Source organism: Staurois parvus, unplaced genomic scaffold, assembly GCF_062004578.1.
Source record: "Staurois parvus isolate SC_StPar_1 unplaced genomic scaffold, SC_StPar_1.0 ptg000156l, whole genome shotgun sequence".
NCBI classification, from domain to species: domain Eukaryota; kingdom Metazoa; phylum Chordata; class Amphibia; order Anura; family Ranidae; genus Staurois; species Staurois parvus.
Window position 1 is genome coordinate 396,276 of NW_028317952.1, and position 17,487 is coordinate 413,762.

Below are 17,487 nucleotides of genomic sequence, written 5' to 3' on the forward strand. Positions count from 1 at the left end.
GCACTGGGGGGATGCTCAAGACATCGCTGACATGCATAAGGGACACTCTGGAGGGGAAGCAGGATTGAGGGAAAGGACCGTTACCCCTGACCAGGCAGGATTGGTGGCTGGATCGGAGTCACCATCAACACCTGCAGAAAGACAGCAACCAGACAGGCCAGATTCCATTAACGTTTAACATCAAACCCAGGAGGGGCCATGGGACACCAAGGGCAGGAAAATGGCTCAGCACTTAGCCCACAAGTTGTGGATTACTCAGTATCCGCAAGCTTGTGTACTACTTGGACAGGGAAGATGCAGGGAGCTCCCCAGGTTCTCCAGGTTCCAGAGAAATGTGCAAAAGAGAACTGCATTGGAGTGGGGATTGGACTTCCCGTATGTTCCCGCAGATGTTATGGACACTATTGAGACCTCCCGCTCCCATTGGGAAGAGGAGCTGATTTGGGACTATCTGCATGTCCCTAAGTCCCAAAGGGGGTCCCCTAATCCTGATGTGCAGGCCCAGTTCCAGGATATCTGGCTGGAGTGGAGCTGAGGGAGGGCCATCTACAAGGACGGAGTGGCCATTAGCAAGGCCGGCCGTCCTAGCAAAAGCTACTAGGTGGCCAGAAGGGGCCCCAACGTAAAAGTCACTAGATTACTCAATCCTAAACTATACTTCTGAAACATTGGGGAAATCCTTTGTTTATTTCTGTATCCACTATTCTATTTCCCACTGATATTGAGAGAGACTTTGTGGTAAGGTCCAGGACATTATTAAAAGAGAATGAAAACTAGGAGGGGCTCCTCCTTCAGAGACCCTTGTATGTAAAAAAGTTTTTTTCTGTTAGCAGGATCATAACCCCCTGCTAGCATACTATGTAGATAGTTTAGTTTTCCTCTTTTACAGGCTTATCATGGACGGCTGTCCTATCCAAAATTGGGACTTTGGCTTTTTGCTAATATCTACTTTCTACAACTTGTTGGAGGGCTTCCTTTTAGGGGGAGGTGCTTCAACACAAGAGAAAGAAATGCTTAACAGATTTGCTAGCAAAGGCAGGATGTACAGTATATGTGTTCCACCTTGATAATTTGCTGGCTACAGGGACCTGTAGTCAAAATTGTACATATTCCTTATTTAAATCTTGGAAACAAAATGTATATTTTGTGAATATATATCTGATATTTAATATGTATTTGTATATATTTCCTTCCAAGTTTGTACCCTTCTCCCTCCATTTTTCTTATGGGATTCCCTTGCTGGGCCCAGGAGCCATTTTTTGTACATATTTTTTCCCAGCCAATGGGAACATGGCTGTTTGAAGGGGTGGGGGCGAGTCTAGCACCCTCTGGTGTACTACTAGAATAGTGTCGTATATTATAGGTAAAATCATTGTTTGACTCATGTTAGTTGTGTGGGTCATGTGATTAACCACTTCAATACAGGGTACTTTTACCCCCTTCTTGCCCAGACCAATTTCAGCTTTCAGTGCTCTTACACTTCAACGACAATTACTCAGTCATGCTATACTGTACCTCAACAAAAATTGTATCATTTTTTTTCACACAGAGCTTTCTTTTGGTGGTTTTTAACCACTTGCTTACAAGACACTTTTACCCCCTTCCTGCCCAGGCCAATTTTCAGCTTTCAGCGCTGTCGCACTTTGAATAACAATTGCGCGGTCATGCAACACTGCATCCAAACAAAATTTTTATAATTTTTTTGAGACAGAGAGCTTTCTTTTGGTGGTATTTAATCACCACTTTGGTTTTTATTTTTTGCTAAACAAACTAACAAAGACTGAAAATTTTGAAAAAAAAAGTTTTTTTCTTAGTTTCTGTTGTAAAATTTTGTAACTAAGTAATTTTTCTCCTTCACTGAAGTGCGCTGATGAAGCTGCAGTAATGGGCACTAATAGGTGGCACTGATGAGGAGGCACTGATGGGTGCCACTGATGAGCATTGACAGGCATCACTTGTAGGCATTGACAGGGATCACTGATGCCACTGAAAGGCAGCTGTCATATATGGCATTGATGGGCACTGGTAGGCAGCACTGACTGTTACTGATAGACGGCACTTACTGGCACTTATAGGCGGCACTGATTGGAACTGTTAGGCGGAACTGACTGGAACTTTTTGGTGACACTGATAGGCTGCACTGATGGGCACTGATAGGTGACACTAACTTGCACGGATAGGCGGCACTGACTGGCACTGATAGGTGGCACTGACAGGCACTGATAGACGGCACTGAAAGGCAACTCTGATGGGCACTGATATGTGGCATTGATGTGCACTGATATGTCACATTGATGTGCACTGATGGGCACTGGTATGTGGCATTGATGGGCACTTACAGGTGGCATTGAGGGGGCTACACCGATCATCAGGGCACTGATCATTAGTGCCTAGATGACCAGTGTACATGTCCCCTCTGAGGAATGCCGATTATCGGCTCTCCTCACGAGGTGTCAGCGGGAGGAGAGGACTGTCGATAACCGACATTTCCTATTTACATGTGATCAGCTGTGATTGGACACAGCTGATCACATGACAGAGCTGACGTCATTGGCTCTTTACAGTGATCGGTGATCCGCTGTGTCCCAGGGACACAGCAGATCACCGATCGCCATGTGCCCCCAAGGGCGCACATGCACAGTTAGAGTAAAAGGATGTCATATGATGTCCACCCAGAATGAGAGAACCGCCACCCACCTGTCATCACCTTATATGGTGGGCAGGCCACATACAGAGGCCCAATATCCAAGTATTAGCGTTACCTATAACTCTGTCTCCTCCTCTCCATTTCCTCTTTCTGTAGGGGTCTCTCAAGGTTCTGTCCTTGGACCCCTTCTCTTCTCCCTCCCTTGGTCACTTGACAAAATCCCATGGCTTTAAGTACCATCTCTATGCTGATGACACACAAATCTATTTTTCTACTCCTCACCTCACCCCTTCAGTCTCCTCTCGCATTACTAACCTACTAAGTGATATATCTGCATTTCTGTCACTCCACTTCCTCAAACTCAATCTTTCCAAAACTGAGCTCATACTATTCCCTCCACCTCGTGCCCCCTCCCCTGACTTCTCCATCAAGAGCAATAATACAACCATCAGTCCCTCCCTTCATGCCAGGGTACTAGGTGTAATCCTAGACTCCCATCTGTCCTTTCAGCCCCAAATCCAATCACTGTCCAAATCTTGTAGACTTCACCTCCGCAACATCTCCAAGATACGCCTGTTTTTCACCTCTGAAACCACTAAGCAACTTATTCACTCCTTTATCTCTCACCTTGACTATTGTAACTCCCTCCTCATTGGCCTACCTAATCGCAGGCTATCCCCTCTTCAGTCTATCATGAATGCTGCTGCCAGGCTCATCCACCTTACTAACTGTTCCATATCTGCCATCTCTCTCTGCCAATCCCTCCACTGGCTTCTTATTTCCCAACAAATAAAATTCAAAACATTAACAATAACATATAAAGCCATTTATAACTGCCCCAAATTACATCACCAACCTCGTCTCCAGATATTACCCAAACCGTCCTCTCCACTCTTCCCATGACCTCCTGCTCTCTAGCTCCCTTGTCTCCTCCTCCCATGCTCATCTCCAGGATTTCTCCAGAGCCTCCCCCATCCTCTGGAACTTTCTACTCCAATCTATCCGACTATCGCCTACTCTGCCCACTTTTAGTCGATCTCTGCAAACCTATCTCTTCAGGGCAGCCTATCCCGCCTTCAGCTAATAACGGAATCTTCTATTCCTCCTATCAGTTCATCCCTCACAGTTATTACCTTTTGTGCCACCAGCCCCTCCCTCTTAGATTGTAAGCTCCAAGGAGCAGGTCCTTCCTAACCCTCTTGTATTGAACTGTATCGTTGCTGTATTGTCTTTTATATTGTAAAGCACTGAGCAAACTGTTGGCGCTATATAAAGCCTGTATATTAGTAATAATAAGTATCACCTTCAGGCATTTTAGGGGCATAAATTACACATTTAATTTCCTGACTGCCTATCACATTTTTGAAGGCCCTGGACCACCAGGACAATGGAATTACCCACAAAATGACCCAATTTTTGAAAGCAAACACCCTAACATACTGTATATTCTGTTTTCTGGCATATTCAGCATATTCTGGCATAATGAGTCTTTTGAACATGTCATTTTTTCCACAAGTATTTGAAAAATGTGAAAAGAAAATTAAAATTAAAACTTTTTTTTTTTTTACACAAAGTTGTCAATTCATAGAATATTTATAACAGATAGCATGTACATACCAAGAATCACACCCCAAAATACATTCTGCTACTTATCCTGAGTATGCTGATACCACATGGAGACTTTTACAGAGCCTGGCCACATACAGAGGCCAAACGTCCAAGTAGCACCTTCACTCGATCTAGGGGCATAAATTACACATCTAATTTCCTGACTACCTATCACATTTTTGAAGGCCCTGGAGCACCAGGGAAAGTTTGGAAAGCAAACACCCCAACATATATTCTATGAGGCATAATGAGTCTTTTGAATGTGTCATTTTTTTCCACAGGTTTTTGAAAAATATGGGAAAAAATGAAATGTTTTTTTTACACAAAGTTGTCAATTTATAAGATATTTCTGAAGCACAGCATGGACATAGCAAGAATTACATGCCAAAATACATTCTGCTACTCCTCCTGAGTATGACAATACCACATGTGTAAGAATTTTTCACAGCCTAGCTAAAAAAAGGGGTTAACAAAAGATTACCTGTGGTTATAGTAGAGCAGTTGTCTGAAGAGGAGAGCACTGGTCCAGGAAGCAGGCAGAGATGTGGCCAGCAAAAGCCACATGAATAGTCCAGGCAGCAGGCAGGAACATAGTCCAAAAAAAGTCCTGGATCATTACAGGCAGCAGGCAGAAATATGGTCAGCACAGTCAAAGTATTGGCCCAGTCAAAAAAAGGGGGTAAAGAAAGGGGGGGGGGGAATGCAAATAGACTTTAAAGGCACAGAAACGCTAAACACATATTAGTAAAATCATTTGTACTTTATTATGACAATAAGTCATGAAAAAATATCTTTCAGTTTAAAAGAAATCATTGTACAATGTCCCCGCAGACAATGTCCCACAACCCACCATATTGCATGGAACAAAACTAGTGATAAAGCATACAGTAACCACCAGAATCCTATGGGGGGTGAGAGACATTAAGCCGCTGGAAGAATGGCCCAACATGTTTTGTGACAACAGTCGCTTCTTCAGGGGCTTAGTAGTAAAATCCAGAAAAGATATACATATGTTGAATATACCAAATTATATCATGTAAACACAAACAGGATCATACAATAATATAACATGACTTACATATAATATTAATATGCACCATGCAGCGGTAAAACCCTCCAATCATAAGGGGTAGGCCTCCTCTGTGTTCCCGCAAGGCGAGGGGCCATCCAGAAGGCCAGATATGGGGACACAGTAATGACAAACAATCCAGAGCCCCAAAGGTCTAGACCAGCCAGTAAGGAAGAGAAGAAAAAATATATACTAAAGCTCAAGCCAAAGAGTACAAAAGTATATATGTATATAAACTTCAAACATTTCCTTATATCAGGCCATACCAGTGATAATAATGCTAATGAGTGTTACCTTGAAAAGGTGTTGTTGTGACAAAGATCAAAATTCCTTGCAGGAAACAGGCCTTTTCCTCAGCCTAAGCAGAAGATGTAGAAAGGAAAGGGGGGGCATATCCCCTAGTGTACAAGAGCGGACAAAACGGGAAGATATCGCAGTAGAAAAGGCAGAAATACTCCCTACAATATTATAATATATATCGTTAGTATATGATGCTTCCCCAAAATAACCCATTGTATAATAACATAAGTTATGGTAACCTACTGAATTGTGAAAACATGAGTCCAGGTCACAGTGGTATAGCTTGAAAAGTACACCTGGGCCAGCCCATCAAAATATTAGGGGATACTAAAAAGTAGGCCCAGCTTCCAACTGGAAAGCAGGTCTGGGAACATAAGTAAAGATAAGAGGAGAAAATGTATTATCTCATTGGCTACTTATGTAGAGATAAAATCATCCTGATGCTTCAAAATGGAATATCTTACCAATGTTGAAAAATGTTGGTGCTTAGTCGATGGAATAAGCACAAATTGTTCAGCGGGGTAGAGACCATAACTGCAAGAAAAGAGAAGGAGTCGCTTCCGCACCTCGAGGCATATATAAATGTCAGGGCTCCCGGGTATGACCAGAGGTGTGTGACTGACGCAGGGAAACGCAGACTTCAGATATGTTATAAACAATATAATTTATTAACGCTAACAATACAAACATAAACGCAGTGCAATACTAAAACATAACACAGTGCAAACAAACCAAACCAACCACCCACAGATAACAGTGCATACAATGCAAGCGTCGTCAGGCAGGCCGGGTCAATATCAGTTGGGCAGGTAGGTACAGGGGGAGCAAGCGGAGAATGGTCGGGGTCACAGGCCAGGTTCAGCAGGTAGCGGGCAGCGTGGTACAGAGGGTCAGGCAGAGGAGAATGGTCAGACAAGCCAGGGATCAGAGCAGGGTCAGCAGAGAATCAGACAGGAACAGAGAGCAGGAACAGGATACAGGGCCCAAGAGAAACACAACACCAAGGCAGAGTCTGCAGGTCTAAATGTCCCTTAAATACACCAGTATAATTAGTTCCAGGTGTTTGACTGGCTGCAAGGTTGAGTCTCTGATTGCTGGGAGCACCCGCTGGCCAGCCCTGGTACTGCAGCTCATAAGGCAGCTGAGTCCCACTATTGCTGGCCAGTCCATTCCTGACAATACCCAGTAACCTACATGGCAACCAGCCCTGGAAAGAATGGCACTGAACTGCTAGGAACTGCAGCCTATATAGCTCCCAGGCGCTGTGTGTGACGTCACCGCGTCCGACCGTCAGTGGTGACGCTGGTGCACTGCTGCCATGCATGCGCCATCCAGAGCAGCGGGCTGGGTTCGCTCAGGTGCACAGGGAGGGACGAAGGAGTCCCAACCATGCCACGGAAGTCTGGCCCCTAAAAAGGGGCAAAGGACACCGTGGCCACCCGGCAGCACATCGGCCCATAAGGAACGGCTCCCACTCCACAGGAACAACAAAGGAGCAATCACAGGTTTGGCCCCTAGAAATCAGGAGGGGAAACAGCAGCAAGGCACATCAAAATAACAATGCATAAAAAGCAATTGATGATCTTGCAGTAAATGCTACTACAGTATAACATACAGATTATTACATAAGTTAGATACAGTAACATAACATAAAATGGACATAAACTACAGCATGGCTAAAGATTACAAAAAAGGACATTACGGGTGATTGTAATAATTTCCACAAAAGAGGTACTGCATTAAAGCAGTGGTATAGGGGAGATTATGGAAACGCAAAGGAAGTCATGGAAACGCAGTAAAAAACCATGTGTTCCTATAAGATTAATCCACGTGACTGGAGCCCATATAGCCAAAGATGGTAATAGGGGTCACTAGGAAGAAAACTCTAATAGTTAGTGTATATGTCATGTACATTAAGTTTAATTAAATACTGTATGGGCCAAAGATAAACACGACAGCCATTATTACCATTACCTGTTTCTATAGAAACAGTTTGTATGATATTATCTCATTAAGGCCTGGGGGTGGATTGCATTAAGCCGTTCGATCCACATAGTTTCCTTACGTAGTAGTTTTTGATCCCAATTACCACCACGTGGATCTTTAGTGACTACCTCCAAAACAGTAAACTTGGCCTGTGAACTATCAAATTTGTGATAGAGTCCCATATGGTGGCTAATAGGAGTCACCATCTTAGCATTCAAGGAATAATAGATATGGTCCTGTATTCTCTGATTAAGCTGACTTATGGTCTTGCCCACATAGTAGCCTCCACATGTACTGTCAGGGATCACCACCGCGATGGGCTCGGCGCAGGCACAGTGCACCGCCCTGTGTTGGAATGCGGGCACTGGGACCTGGCCGACCGCGGTGAGTGAGTTCGCGCATGCGCAGTAGGGACCGCGGGCGCGCGCGCGTGGCACCAATGACAGCGCAGGGCGGGATATTTAAATGGCCCTGAGCTGTCATTCAGTGCCTTCTGGTCTTACCTGTATCCTGTATCCTGCGAACCTGTACCTAGTAAGTTGTTGACCCAGATTGTTCTTGACCTGCTGATTTCTCCTGCCCAGACCCTTGCTTTGCCTGACCTCTCTCCTGAATGCCCCCCATTAGATCTGACCTGCTGTTGCTGACCTGGCGTGTGACACGACTATTCTCTGCCCGCTGCCTTGTACCGTACCGTCCTCTCTGTTACCGACTCGGCCTGTCTGACTTTGCACTTGCTCAGCCATCCATCCATCCCATCGGGGTCACCCGACCTCCTCATATCAGGCTCTCCCCTGTTGGAGCCCCTGGCGAACACCCCTACCACTGATGGGTGTACTCAGTAGTCGCGACCTGGTCTCGGGGTACTCCAAGTCCATCCCCACCATCAGGGGCCCTGGTGAACAAGTACTCTGTGGCTTAGATTCCGCGTTCTGGGGACACCTGACCAGTGGAGTTCTAGTGGTGCCGTCAGGCGGTCCATTACAGTACCAGAAGGCCATGACTGAGCCTCGAGGAGGACCCTCCCCGATGGAGGAAGTTTGCAGACACCTGGCTACCCTGACGCAAGCTGTAAACGCATTACAGGACAGATGTTTGCAGATTGAAAACTGGTTCCAGACCTGCACCATACCTGTCCCTGTTTCACAGGCCCCGGCTCCTGCACCCCCGGCCGTAGCAGCCCATGAGCCAGCTCCCGGGTCTTCCGCACCACTCCCTGTGGCGGAACCCCGAGTACCCTTACCAGAGCTCCTCCACGGGGACCGCACACGCTTCCGGTCGTTCCGTGACTCCTGCCTGCTCTATTTTGAACTGCAACCACGGACCTTTCTGACGGAATCAGTAAAAGTGGGGTTTGTCATCTCCCTGCTGCAGGGTGAACCCCAAGACTGGGCCCACCGACTAAGGGGAAACAATGACCCACATCTTGGTTCGGTTGACAATTTTTTTAACGCCATGGCCATCTTATACGATGATCCACAACAGGCAGCCTCGGCCGAAGCCACATTATACACGCTCCGACAAGGCCGTCGAGCGGCAGAGGAATACGCCTCTGATTTTTGGCGTTGGATGGGGGACACACGCTGGAAAGAGTTTGCACTATTGCATCAGTTCCGTATGGGCCTGTCAGAGGCCCTGAAAGACGAGCTTGCCCGGGTGGAGGTGCCTGAGACATTAGAGGACTTGATTGCACTAACCATTAAAATTGACCGTAGACTACGGAAACGCAGGTTGGAGAGGTCTGGTCAGGGTCGCGGAAATACCTGGGGGTCATTCCAAGGGTCCAGCCAAACAACTAGGCCAAACATCCAGAACCTGCCACCTGAAGATGCTCCCGAACCCATGCAGCTAGGCCTGGCACGGCCTAAGCTATCTCCAGAGGAACGCCAGCGCAGAGGCTCCCAGAACCTGTGCCTCTACTGTGGTGAAGCTGGTCACATGGTACGATCCTGCCCGCAGAAACTGAGTAAGTTCACCTCGTCTTCCTTATCTATTGGCAATATGAGTCCGTCCCAATACTTAGTTGTGCCCCTCTCCTTTCAGCTTTCAGAAAGGACCGTGGAGGTGATGGCCATAGTTGATTCGGGGGCATGCAGCTGTTTTGTGGATATCAATTTTGCTCACCAGCAGGGTATTCCCCTCCAACCAAAGGAGAAGGGGTTCCACATCTTTTTGGCCGATGGTTCCCGGATAAAATCAGGGAGACCCCTTCCATTGTCACCGCCATCGCCGGCCAGCACCAGGAACTCCTCCGCCTGGATGCTATCGCATCACCCCTTTTCCCAGTCATTCTGGGGCTCCTATGGTTACGGGCCCATAACCCCCAAATTGACTGGGAAACTGGGGTAATCTCGTTCCCTTCCCCATACTGTCGGGAACTTTGCCGCACTTCGGGCCCGGAGGTCCCCCAGGTCCTCCTGTGCTCTGAAGGGGATGCCGACAAGTGATTCCTGCAGCCTATCATGAGTTTCTTGATGTGTTCAGTAAACGGGGAGCAGATACTCTACCGCCCCACCGCCCGTATGACTGTCCCGTTGACCTGTTACCTGGTTCAGAGATTCCTTTTGGGCGAATTTTCTCCCTTTCTGAGCTCGAATTAGGGGCCCTGAAGGAATATATTGAGGACAGCCTCCAGAAGGGGTTCATTCGCCCCTCCACTTCTCCAGCAGGGGCAGGGATCTTTTTTGTAGAAAAAAAGGACAAGACCTTGAGACCGTGTATTGATTACCAGGAATTGAATAGGGTCACAATCAAAAATCGTTACCCACTGCCATTGGTACTGGAATTGTTCCAGAGTTTAAAGGCTGCAGTAGTATTTACCAAGCTGGATTTAAGGGGAGCCTACAATTTGGTTCGCATAAGGGAGGGGGATGAGTGGAAAACGGCCTTCCGCACCCGTTTTGGCCATTTTGAATACTTCGTCATGCCTTTCGGGTTGTGCAATGCACCGGCCACTTTTCAACACTTCGTAAACAACATTTTTAGGGACTTCCTGGATATCTTTGTTATCGTCTACTTAGACGACATTTTGATTTTCTCATCTTCCCTGGGGGAGCACAGGATACATGTAACAAGGGTGTTGGGGCGGTTGCGGCAGCATGGGTTGTACGCTAAGGCAGATAAATGTTGCTTTGAACAGTCCAGCATTACATTTCTGGGCCTGACTATCTCCACCGTGGGGGTCGCAATGGACCCTCAAAAAGTCTCTGCGATTCTGGATTGGCCTGAACCCACGGACAGGAAAGTCGTCCAACGGTTTATCGGGTTCGCAAATTTCTACCAGAAGTTCATCAAAAACTTCTCGGGTCTGGTCTCCCCCATCACTCAGCTAACCAAGCTTGGGACCCGGTTCAGATGGTCGCCAGAGGCACAGGAAGCTTTTGAAGCATTAAAGAGGTTATTCACCTCGGCACCCATTCTGGGTCACCCTGACGCCTCCCTACCCTACATCTTAGAGGTAGATGCGTCAGAGAATGCGGTAGGTTCCATTCTATCCCAACGAAAGGGCACCAAGGAATTGCTCCACCCGGTAGCATTTTTCTCACGGAAACTTACCCCTGCAGAGAGAAATTACGATATCGGCGATCGAGAATTACTGGCTATCAAGACAGCATTAGAGGAATGGAGGTACCTGCTGGAAGGTGCCTCACACCCCATCCTGATATTCACAGACCACAAGAACCTGGAATACCTGAGGACCACTAAACGTTTACGCCCACGACAAGCGAGATGGGCATTGTTCTTTTCAAGGTTCCATTTTCATATCACGTACAGGCCGGGATCAAAGAACACGAAACCAGATGTGTTATCACGCATGTACGAGGACGCCAAGGAGGTCCCAGTACCCGACACTATTCTGTCCGCAGGAAACTTCTTGGCACTCCAGACGGACCTTTGCTCCAGGATAATGGGAGCATCCACAGCCATGTCAACCCCAGTTGGGATGCCCCTCCAGAACAAGGGGGAACTCCTATGGAGAGAGGATCGGATTGTGGTGCCAGAAGAAGCCTGAACCCTGGTCTTGGGACATTGCCACGACCACCCGATGGCAGGACATTTTGGCCCGGCCAAGACCCTGGAGCTTCTCCAACACTCTTTCTGGTGGCCAGACATGGCCAAGGATTGTAAGCGCTACGTGGGCTCCTGTGTCACCTGCCAGAGGAACAAGCCTTCAAGGAATAAGGCTTGGGGTCTGCTGCGTCCGTTACCCATTCCTGAAAGGCCTTGGCAGAAGATTCCAATGGACTTTATAGTCGAACTTCCACCTTCACTAGACCACACAGCAATTCTTGTGGTCGTGGACCGTTTATCCAAAATGGCCCATTTCATACCATTACGAAAACTCCATCGGCAGCCGAGACGGTGCAAGTATTCATTCGAGAGGTTGTAAGACTGCTTGGGGTCCCTGAAGACATCCTCTCGGACCGAGGGGTTCAATTTACCTCGAGATTCTGGAGGGCACTGTGCAAAGCCCTGGATATCAAACTGTCCCTTTCCTCTGCATTCCACCCTCAGACTAATGGACAGACCGAAAGAACCAATCAGACCCTGGAGCAATACTTGCGATGTTACACATCATTCACTCAGGACGACTGGGTGCCACATCTTCCTTTGGCGGAATTCGCGTACAACAACGCTTGCCATTCAGCAACAGGGCAGTCCCTGTTCTTTTCCAACTATGGGTTTCACCCTGTCTTCCTCCCGGATTTGGTCCCGGAATGCCCAGTTCCAGCAACACAGGATGCACTAACATTTTTCTCTTCGAACAACAAGAAACTACAGGAAGCCATCAGTCGGGCCCAAGAAGACTACAAAAAGGCATTCAACAGGAAACAAAGAGGAGATCTGGTGTTGCGGCCCGAAGAGAAGGTTTGGCTGGCTATGTCCAACTTAAAGATGCTCTGCCCTTCAAAGAAGTTGGGACCTAAATTTATAGGCCCCTTTTGCATTAAGCGGATGGTCAATGAAGTGGCCTATGAACTTGTTCTACCTGATACACTCAAGATCCACCCGGTCTTCCATGTGTCCCTGCTGAAGCCAGTAATCCCAGATGCCTTCCCAGAACGAGAATAAAGACCCCCGGAGGCCATAACGGTTGAAGAAGAAGAGGAATTTGAGGTGGAAACAACCCTGAAGTGCCGAAGAAGGGGCCAGACCCAATTTCTTATTAAATGGAAGGGCTATGGCCCTGAGGACAGTTCTTGGGAACCAGCCCATAATGTCCATGCACCCAGACTTGTCCGGAGGTTTCTTCGTGACCACCCGTGGTGGAGAGATCGGGTGGGCACCCAGAGGTTGCCCGTAGGGGGTCGGCAATGTCAGGGATCACCGCCGCGATGGGCTCGGTGCAGGCACAGTGCACCGCCCTGTGTTGGAATGCGGGCACTGGGACCTGGCTGACCGCGGCGAGTGAGTTCGCGCATGCGCAGTAGGGACCGTGGGCGTGCGCGTGGCACCAATGACAGCGCAGGGCAGGATATTTAAATGGCCCTGAGCTGTCATTCAGTGTCTTCTGGTCTTACCTGTATCCTGTATCCTGCGAACCTGTACCTAGTAAGTTGTTGACCCAGATTGTTCTTGACCTGCTGATTTCTCCTGCCCAGACCCTTGCTTTGCCTGACCTTTCTCCTGAATGCCCCCCATTAGATCTGACCTGCTTGTGCTGACCTGGCGTGTGACTCGACTATTCTCTGCCCGCTGCCTTGTACCGTACCGTCCTCTCTGTTACCGACTCGGCCTGTCTGACTTCGCACTTGCTCAGCCATCCATCCCATCGGGGTCACCCAACCTCCTCATATCAGGTTCTCCCCTGTTGGAGCCCCTGGCGAACACCCCTACCACTGACGGGTGTACTCAGTAGTCGCGACCTGGTCTCGGGGTACTCCAAGTCCATCCCCACCATCAGGGGCCCTGGTGAACAAGTACTCTGGGGCTTAGATTCCGCGCTCTGGGGACACCTGACCAGTGGAGTGCTAGTGGTGCTGTCAGGCGGTCCGTAACATGTACATAGCATAAGGTAAACTACTCCCCTGGTTTCAAAACTGGCCTGGAATCTGGGGAGGAGTAATTCCCCACTGGGTAGCTGGAAGCGTGTTCCCATCCAAACCCAAGGGCAATAACTACACTTCCCACAAGCAGTGACTCCCCTAGATGAAACGGGACCATGGGCTCCTAATGTGTAATGGCTAGATGTTACTGTATCTCTGATGGAGCGAGCTTTCCTGCTTTATTCTTTTTTTTTTCTTCCAACTCCAAAACATCTCTTCTAACCCTTTGTGATCAGTACTGCTTTGGCCTGAAGAAGGGGACACTCCCCGAAAGCTTGTCCTTAAAATTGTTTGTTAGTGCAAATAAAAAAAGTATCACGGACAGTACTCAATTGTTTCTGTCGCAAGTGCACTAATACGGCTACAGTCACCTCAGGATAATCTTGAATATATTTATGTAGAGTAGGATCTTCCCATAGAAGATAACAATAATGTTGCAATATGTTACGTAATTGCTGATGTTGTACTGAGTATTGTGTTATAAATCTCACAGAGGAAAACTAATTTTAGATTTGGATGTAGAATATAACAAGGTATTCCTATCCCGAATCAGAGCTCTATTATATGCTTTGCGTAATAGTGTTCTACAATATCCATGTATTAATAGACGTTGTAACAATTTAGCTTGATATTTCAAATCTTGTAAATATGTACAGTTCTGCCGCAAGCAGATATGTTGTGCTTCTGTGTAGTGCAGGGGGATGAGAATTTTTATGAAGTATCATGTTGCAAACAGTTTCCTTACGGAACAGCGTAGTGGCAATGCATCCCATTTTGTCTACAAAAATTAGCAAATCCAAAAATGCAATGGTATTTTTGTACCGATTCATGGTAAAAATCTAATTAAACGAGTTCTTATTGAGTAATACCATGAATATGTCCAACATCTCAACAGTACCTGTCCAGATGACAAATATATACAACCCATTTATGTCATTATGTTCTCTGCTGACGTCACGTCCGGTCCGGCGCCATCTTGAGTTCCACGCTGGTAAATGCTGCAATCGGCCACACTAGGATGCTCCTTCTGCTCCGCAACTCAGCTACACACAGATCGCCTGGTATCCACCACCCATAGGGGATCCGGACATAACATTGACATGCCTGTCTTTGTCTACTTTTCAGTGAGTTGCCAATTGTTTGGTCTTAATAAACTTCGCTATTAATTCTGCACTTAGCCTGCGCCCCTCTGCTTCCTTCCACTTACAGAGTTTCAGCTTTGCTTTAAGGGTGCTGCTGCTTATGTTGCCTATTTTGCTCTCTTTTGGATTTCCACATGGTCTCCACATGGTCTCTCCTAATATATGGACTTTAAATATAATTAACACCCCTCCAGCGCCAATTATTATTCTCTATATCCTGTAGCTCTTTCACAGAGCTTGTTCAGGTTCAAGCCATACCTAGCCCTTTTACTGGGAATGTATTACTTGAATCTCAGCCGGCCAGTGAAGTGGACAAGGGATTCATCCATACAAATGTGTTGCTCAGGAACATAAAGATCCACAAATCTTTTAGCAAAATAATTTATTAGGGGGCAGATTTAATATAGTTTGTCATAGTTGGGATCATCTCGGGGAGGGCACTGTGTGTTATCATTGAAATGCAGGAATCGCATGATCAGATCATAGTGAGACCTGGACATTACAGCAGAATAAATGGGCATATGATGGATAGGGTTGGTGGACCAGTAGGCATGTAATTCATTTTTTTTGTAAGCCCCATGTTAAATGTAAGACCCCAAAACAGTTTAAACTCCTCCACTGTGAGACGTCTCTATTGAAAAGGATGGGCATAGGATGTACTGTGATTGTTATCAACATATTGTTGGGCAAAAAGGTTCGTCTGGTCCACAATGTATTGAAGTAAATCGGCAGAAAAAAAAACAAATAAAAGAAATCAATTTCAGAAAAATTTCTGGATTGCTCTGCACACCTGGCTGTGTGGTGAAAGGGGGGATTGAAGCTGATCCTGAGCTAGAAGACAGCCATAATCAGTTTGCTAGGATATCAGGAAAATATTTTGGGGTCCTAATTCTTGGAGTCTGGTGGGATATCCCAGTTCTGGTACTGGGCCTTTCATCCTGGGGTTTAGCACAATTAGTGTCTGCCGATTGACCATTGGGGTGTATGGCGCTGCTTGTGATTGCCTGCTCTTCAGAGCACCGTATCCTTTTAGGAGGGACTTCTTCCTCCTCCAATTCATTCGCTGACCCACTATTTTCTACTGGCTCATATTCAGAATCAGATGGTGAGAGTTCCCCGCTGCTCTCATCCATCATATTGAGAATTTGATATACCTTCCCACTAGTAAAATATTTTTTGGTGATAGTGGCTGTATGACGGGTAGACTGCAGGTGGGTGGCTATGATGGGTACACTGTTGATGGGTGGCAGTGATGTCAACTCTGTGATATCAACACTGATTAGGCTGCACTGATGGCTGTGGTAACAGGTACACTGATGGGCTGTACTGACAGATCCACTGATGGGCTGCACTGACAGGTCCTCTGATGGCTGCACTGATGGGCTACACTGACAGATCCACTAATGGGTTGCACTGACAGGTTCACTGATGGCTGCACTGACAGATCCACTGATGGGTTGCACTGCCAGGTCCACTAATGGCTGCACTGACAGATCAACTGATAGACTGCAATGACAGATCCACTGATGGGTTGCACTGACAGGTCCACTAATGGCTGCATGGACAGGTCTGCTTATGGGTCCACTGATGGCTGCATTGACAGATCCACTGATGGGTCCACTGATGTCTGCACTGATAAATCCACTGATGGGTCCACTAATGGCTGCACTGACAGATCCACCGATGGCACTGACAGGTACTCTTTATTAGGGGCAGTGTTGTGCACAGTAGTGAAGGGGTTAACAGTTAACTCACTGTTCCTGGGTTCTCCTCCTCACATAGGAACAGTGAGTTACCGCTAAAAAGCAAAATGTAGTGAGCGCTCTTGCATACGTATAGCAGCTAGAACACTTGAGGCAACCACAATACCTTTTGAAATAACAATAAGAATAATAAAGTGCAGCACTAAAAAATGAATAAAATGCAGCAAAATTATGATAGGATAAAATGTATAAGTCAATCAGATTGAACAGGTAGCATCCACGGTGCTCTCTAGAAAGATGAAAAGTTGCAGAGCCTAATGCCTCAAATAGTAGCAATGCGCACTCACCAGAAATGCATGGATTATGCGCATGTAGGAATGATCCTCCTAGGTATTTAATCTGCCATGAGCCAGGTGGTGGGCATCCATCTAAGGGTTGGTCATCAGGCTTGGATATAGTGAGAGCTCCAGCTCAGATCCAGAGATCCCCTTAAGGTCAGTCGGGTAATCCACTTGTATGATAATACTCCCTCCTCTGGATAGTAAAGGCACCTTCTCTGTAGGGGTAATAGCTCCACATAGGAGCCCCAAAAACAGGTGCCAGAGATAGTGTAGTATGTTCCAAAATGTAGTTTATTAATAAATGATAAAACAGGCAGTATGCATATATATGTGTCAGTATAAGAAATGCCCTACTGACCCTTTTAAAGATGGCCGCCGGGCCTCCTCGTGGCTCCGGGGGCAGAATGACGTCACGCTCTGCACAGCTCCTCCTTAGGCCTTTCGTGCTACAGGCACATCATCAGAGGGGAGGCTGTCACAGCGTCATTCTGCCACCGGAGCCATGAGGAGGCCCGGCGGCCATCTTTAAAAGGGTCAGTAATTTTTTTACAAGATGATTTAACAGGGTATTATATGGCTTTGCAATTTACTCACTATTGTTTTTTGCATGAGAAATATGTTATATTGTAATATTTCACTTGTAT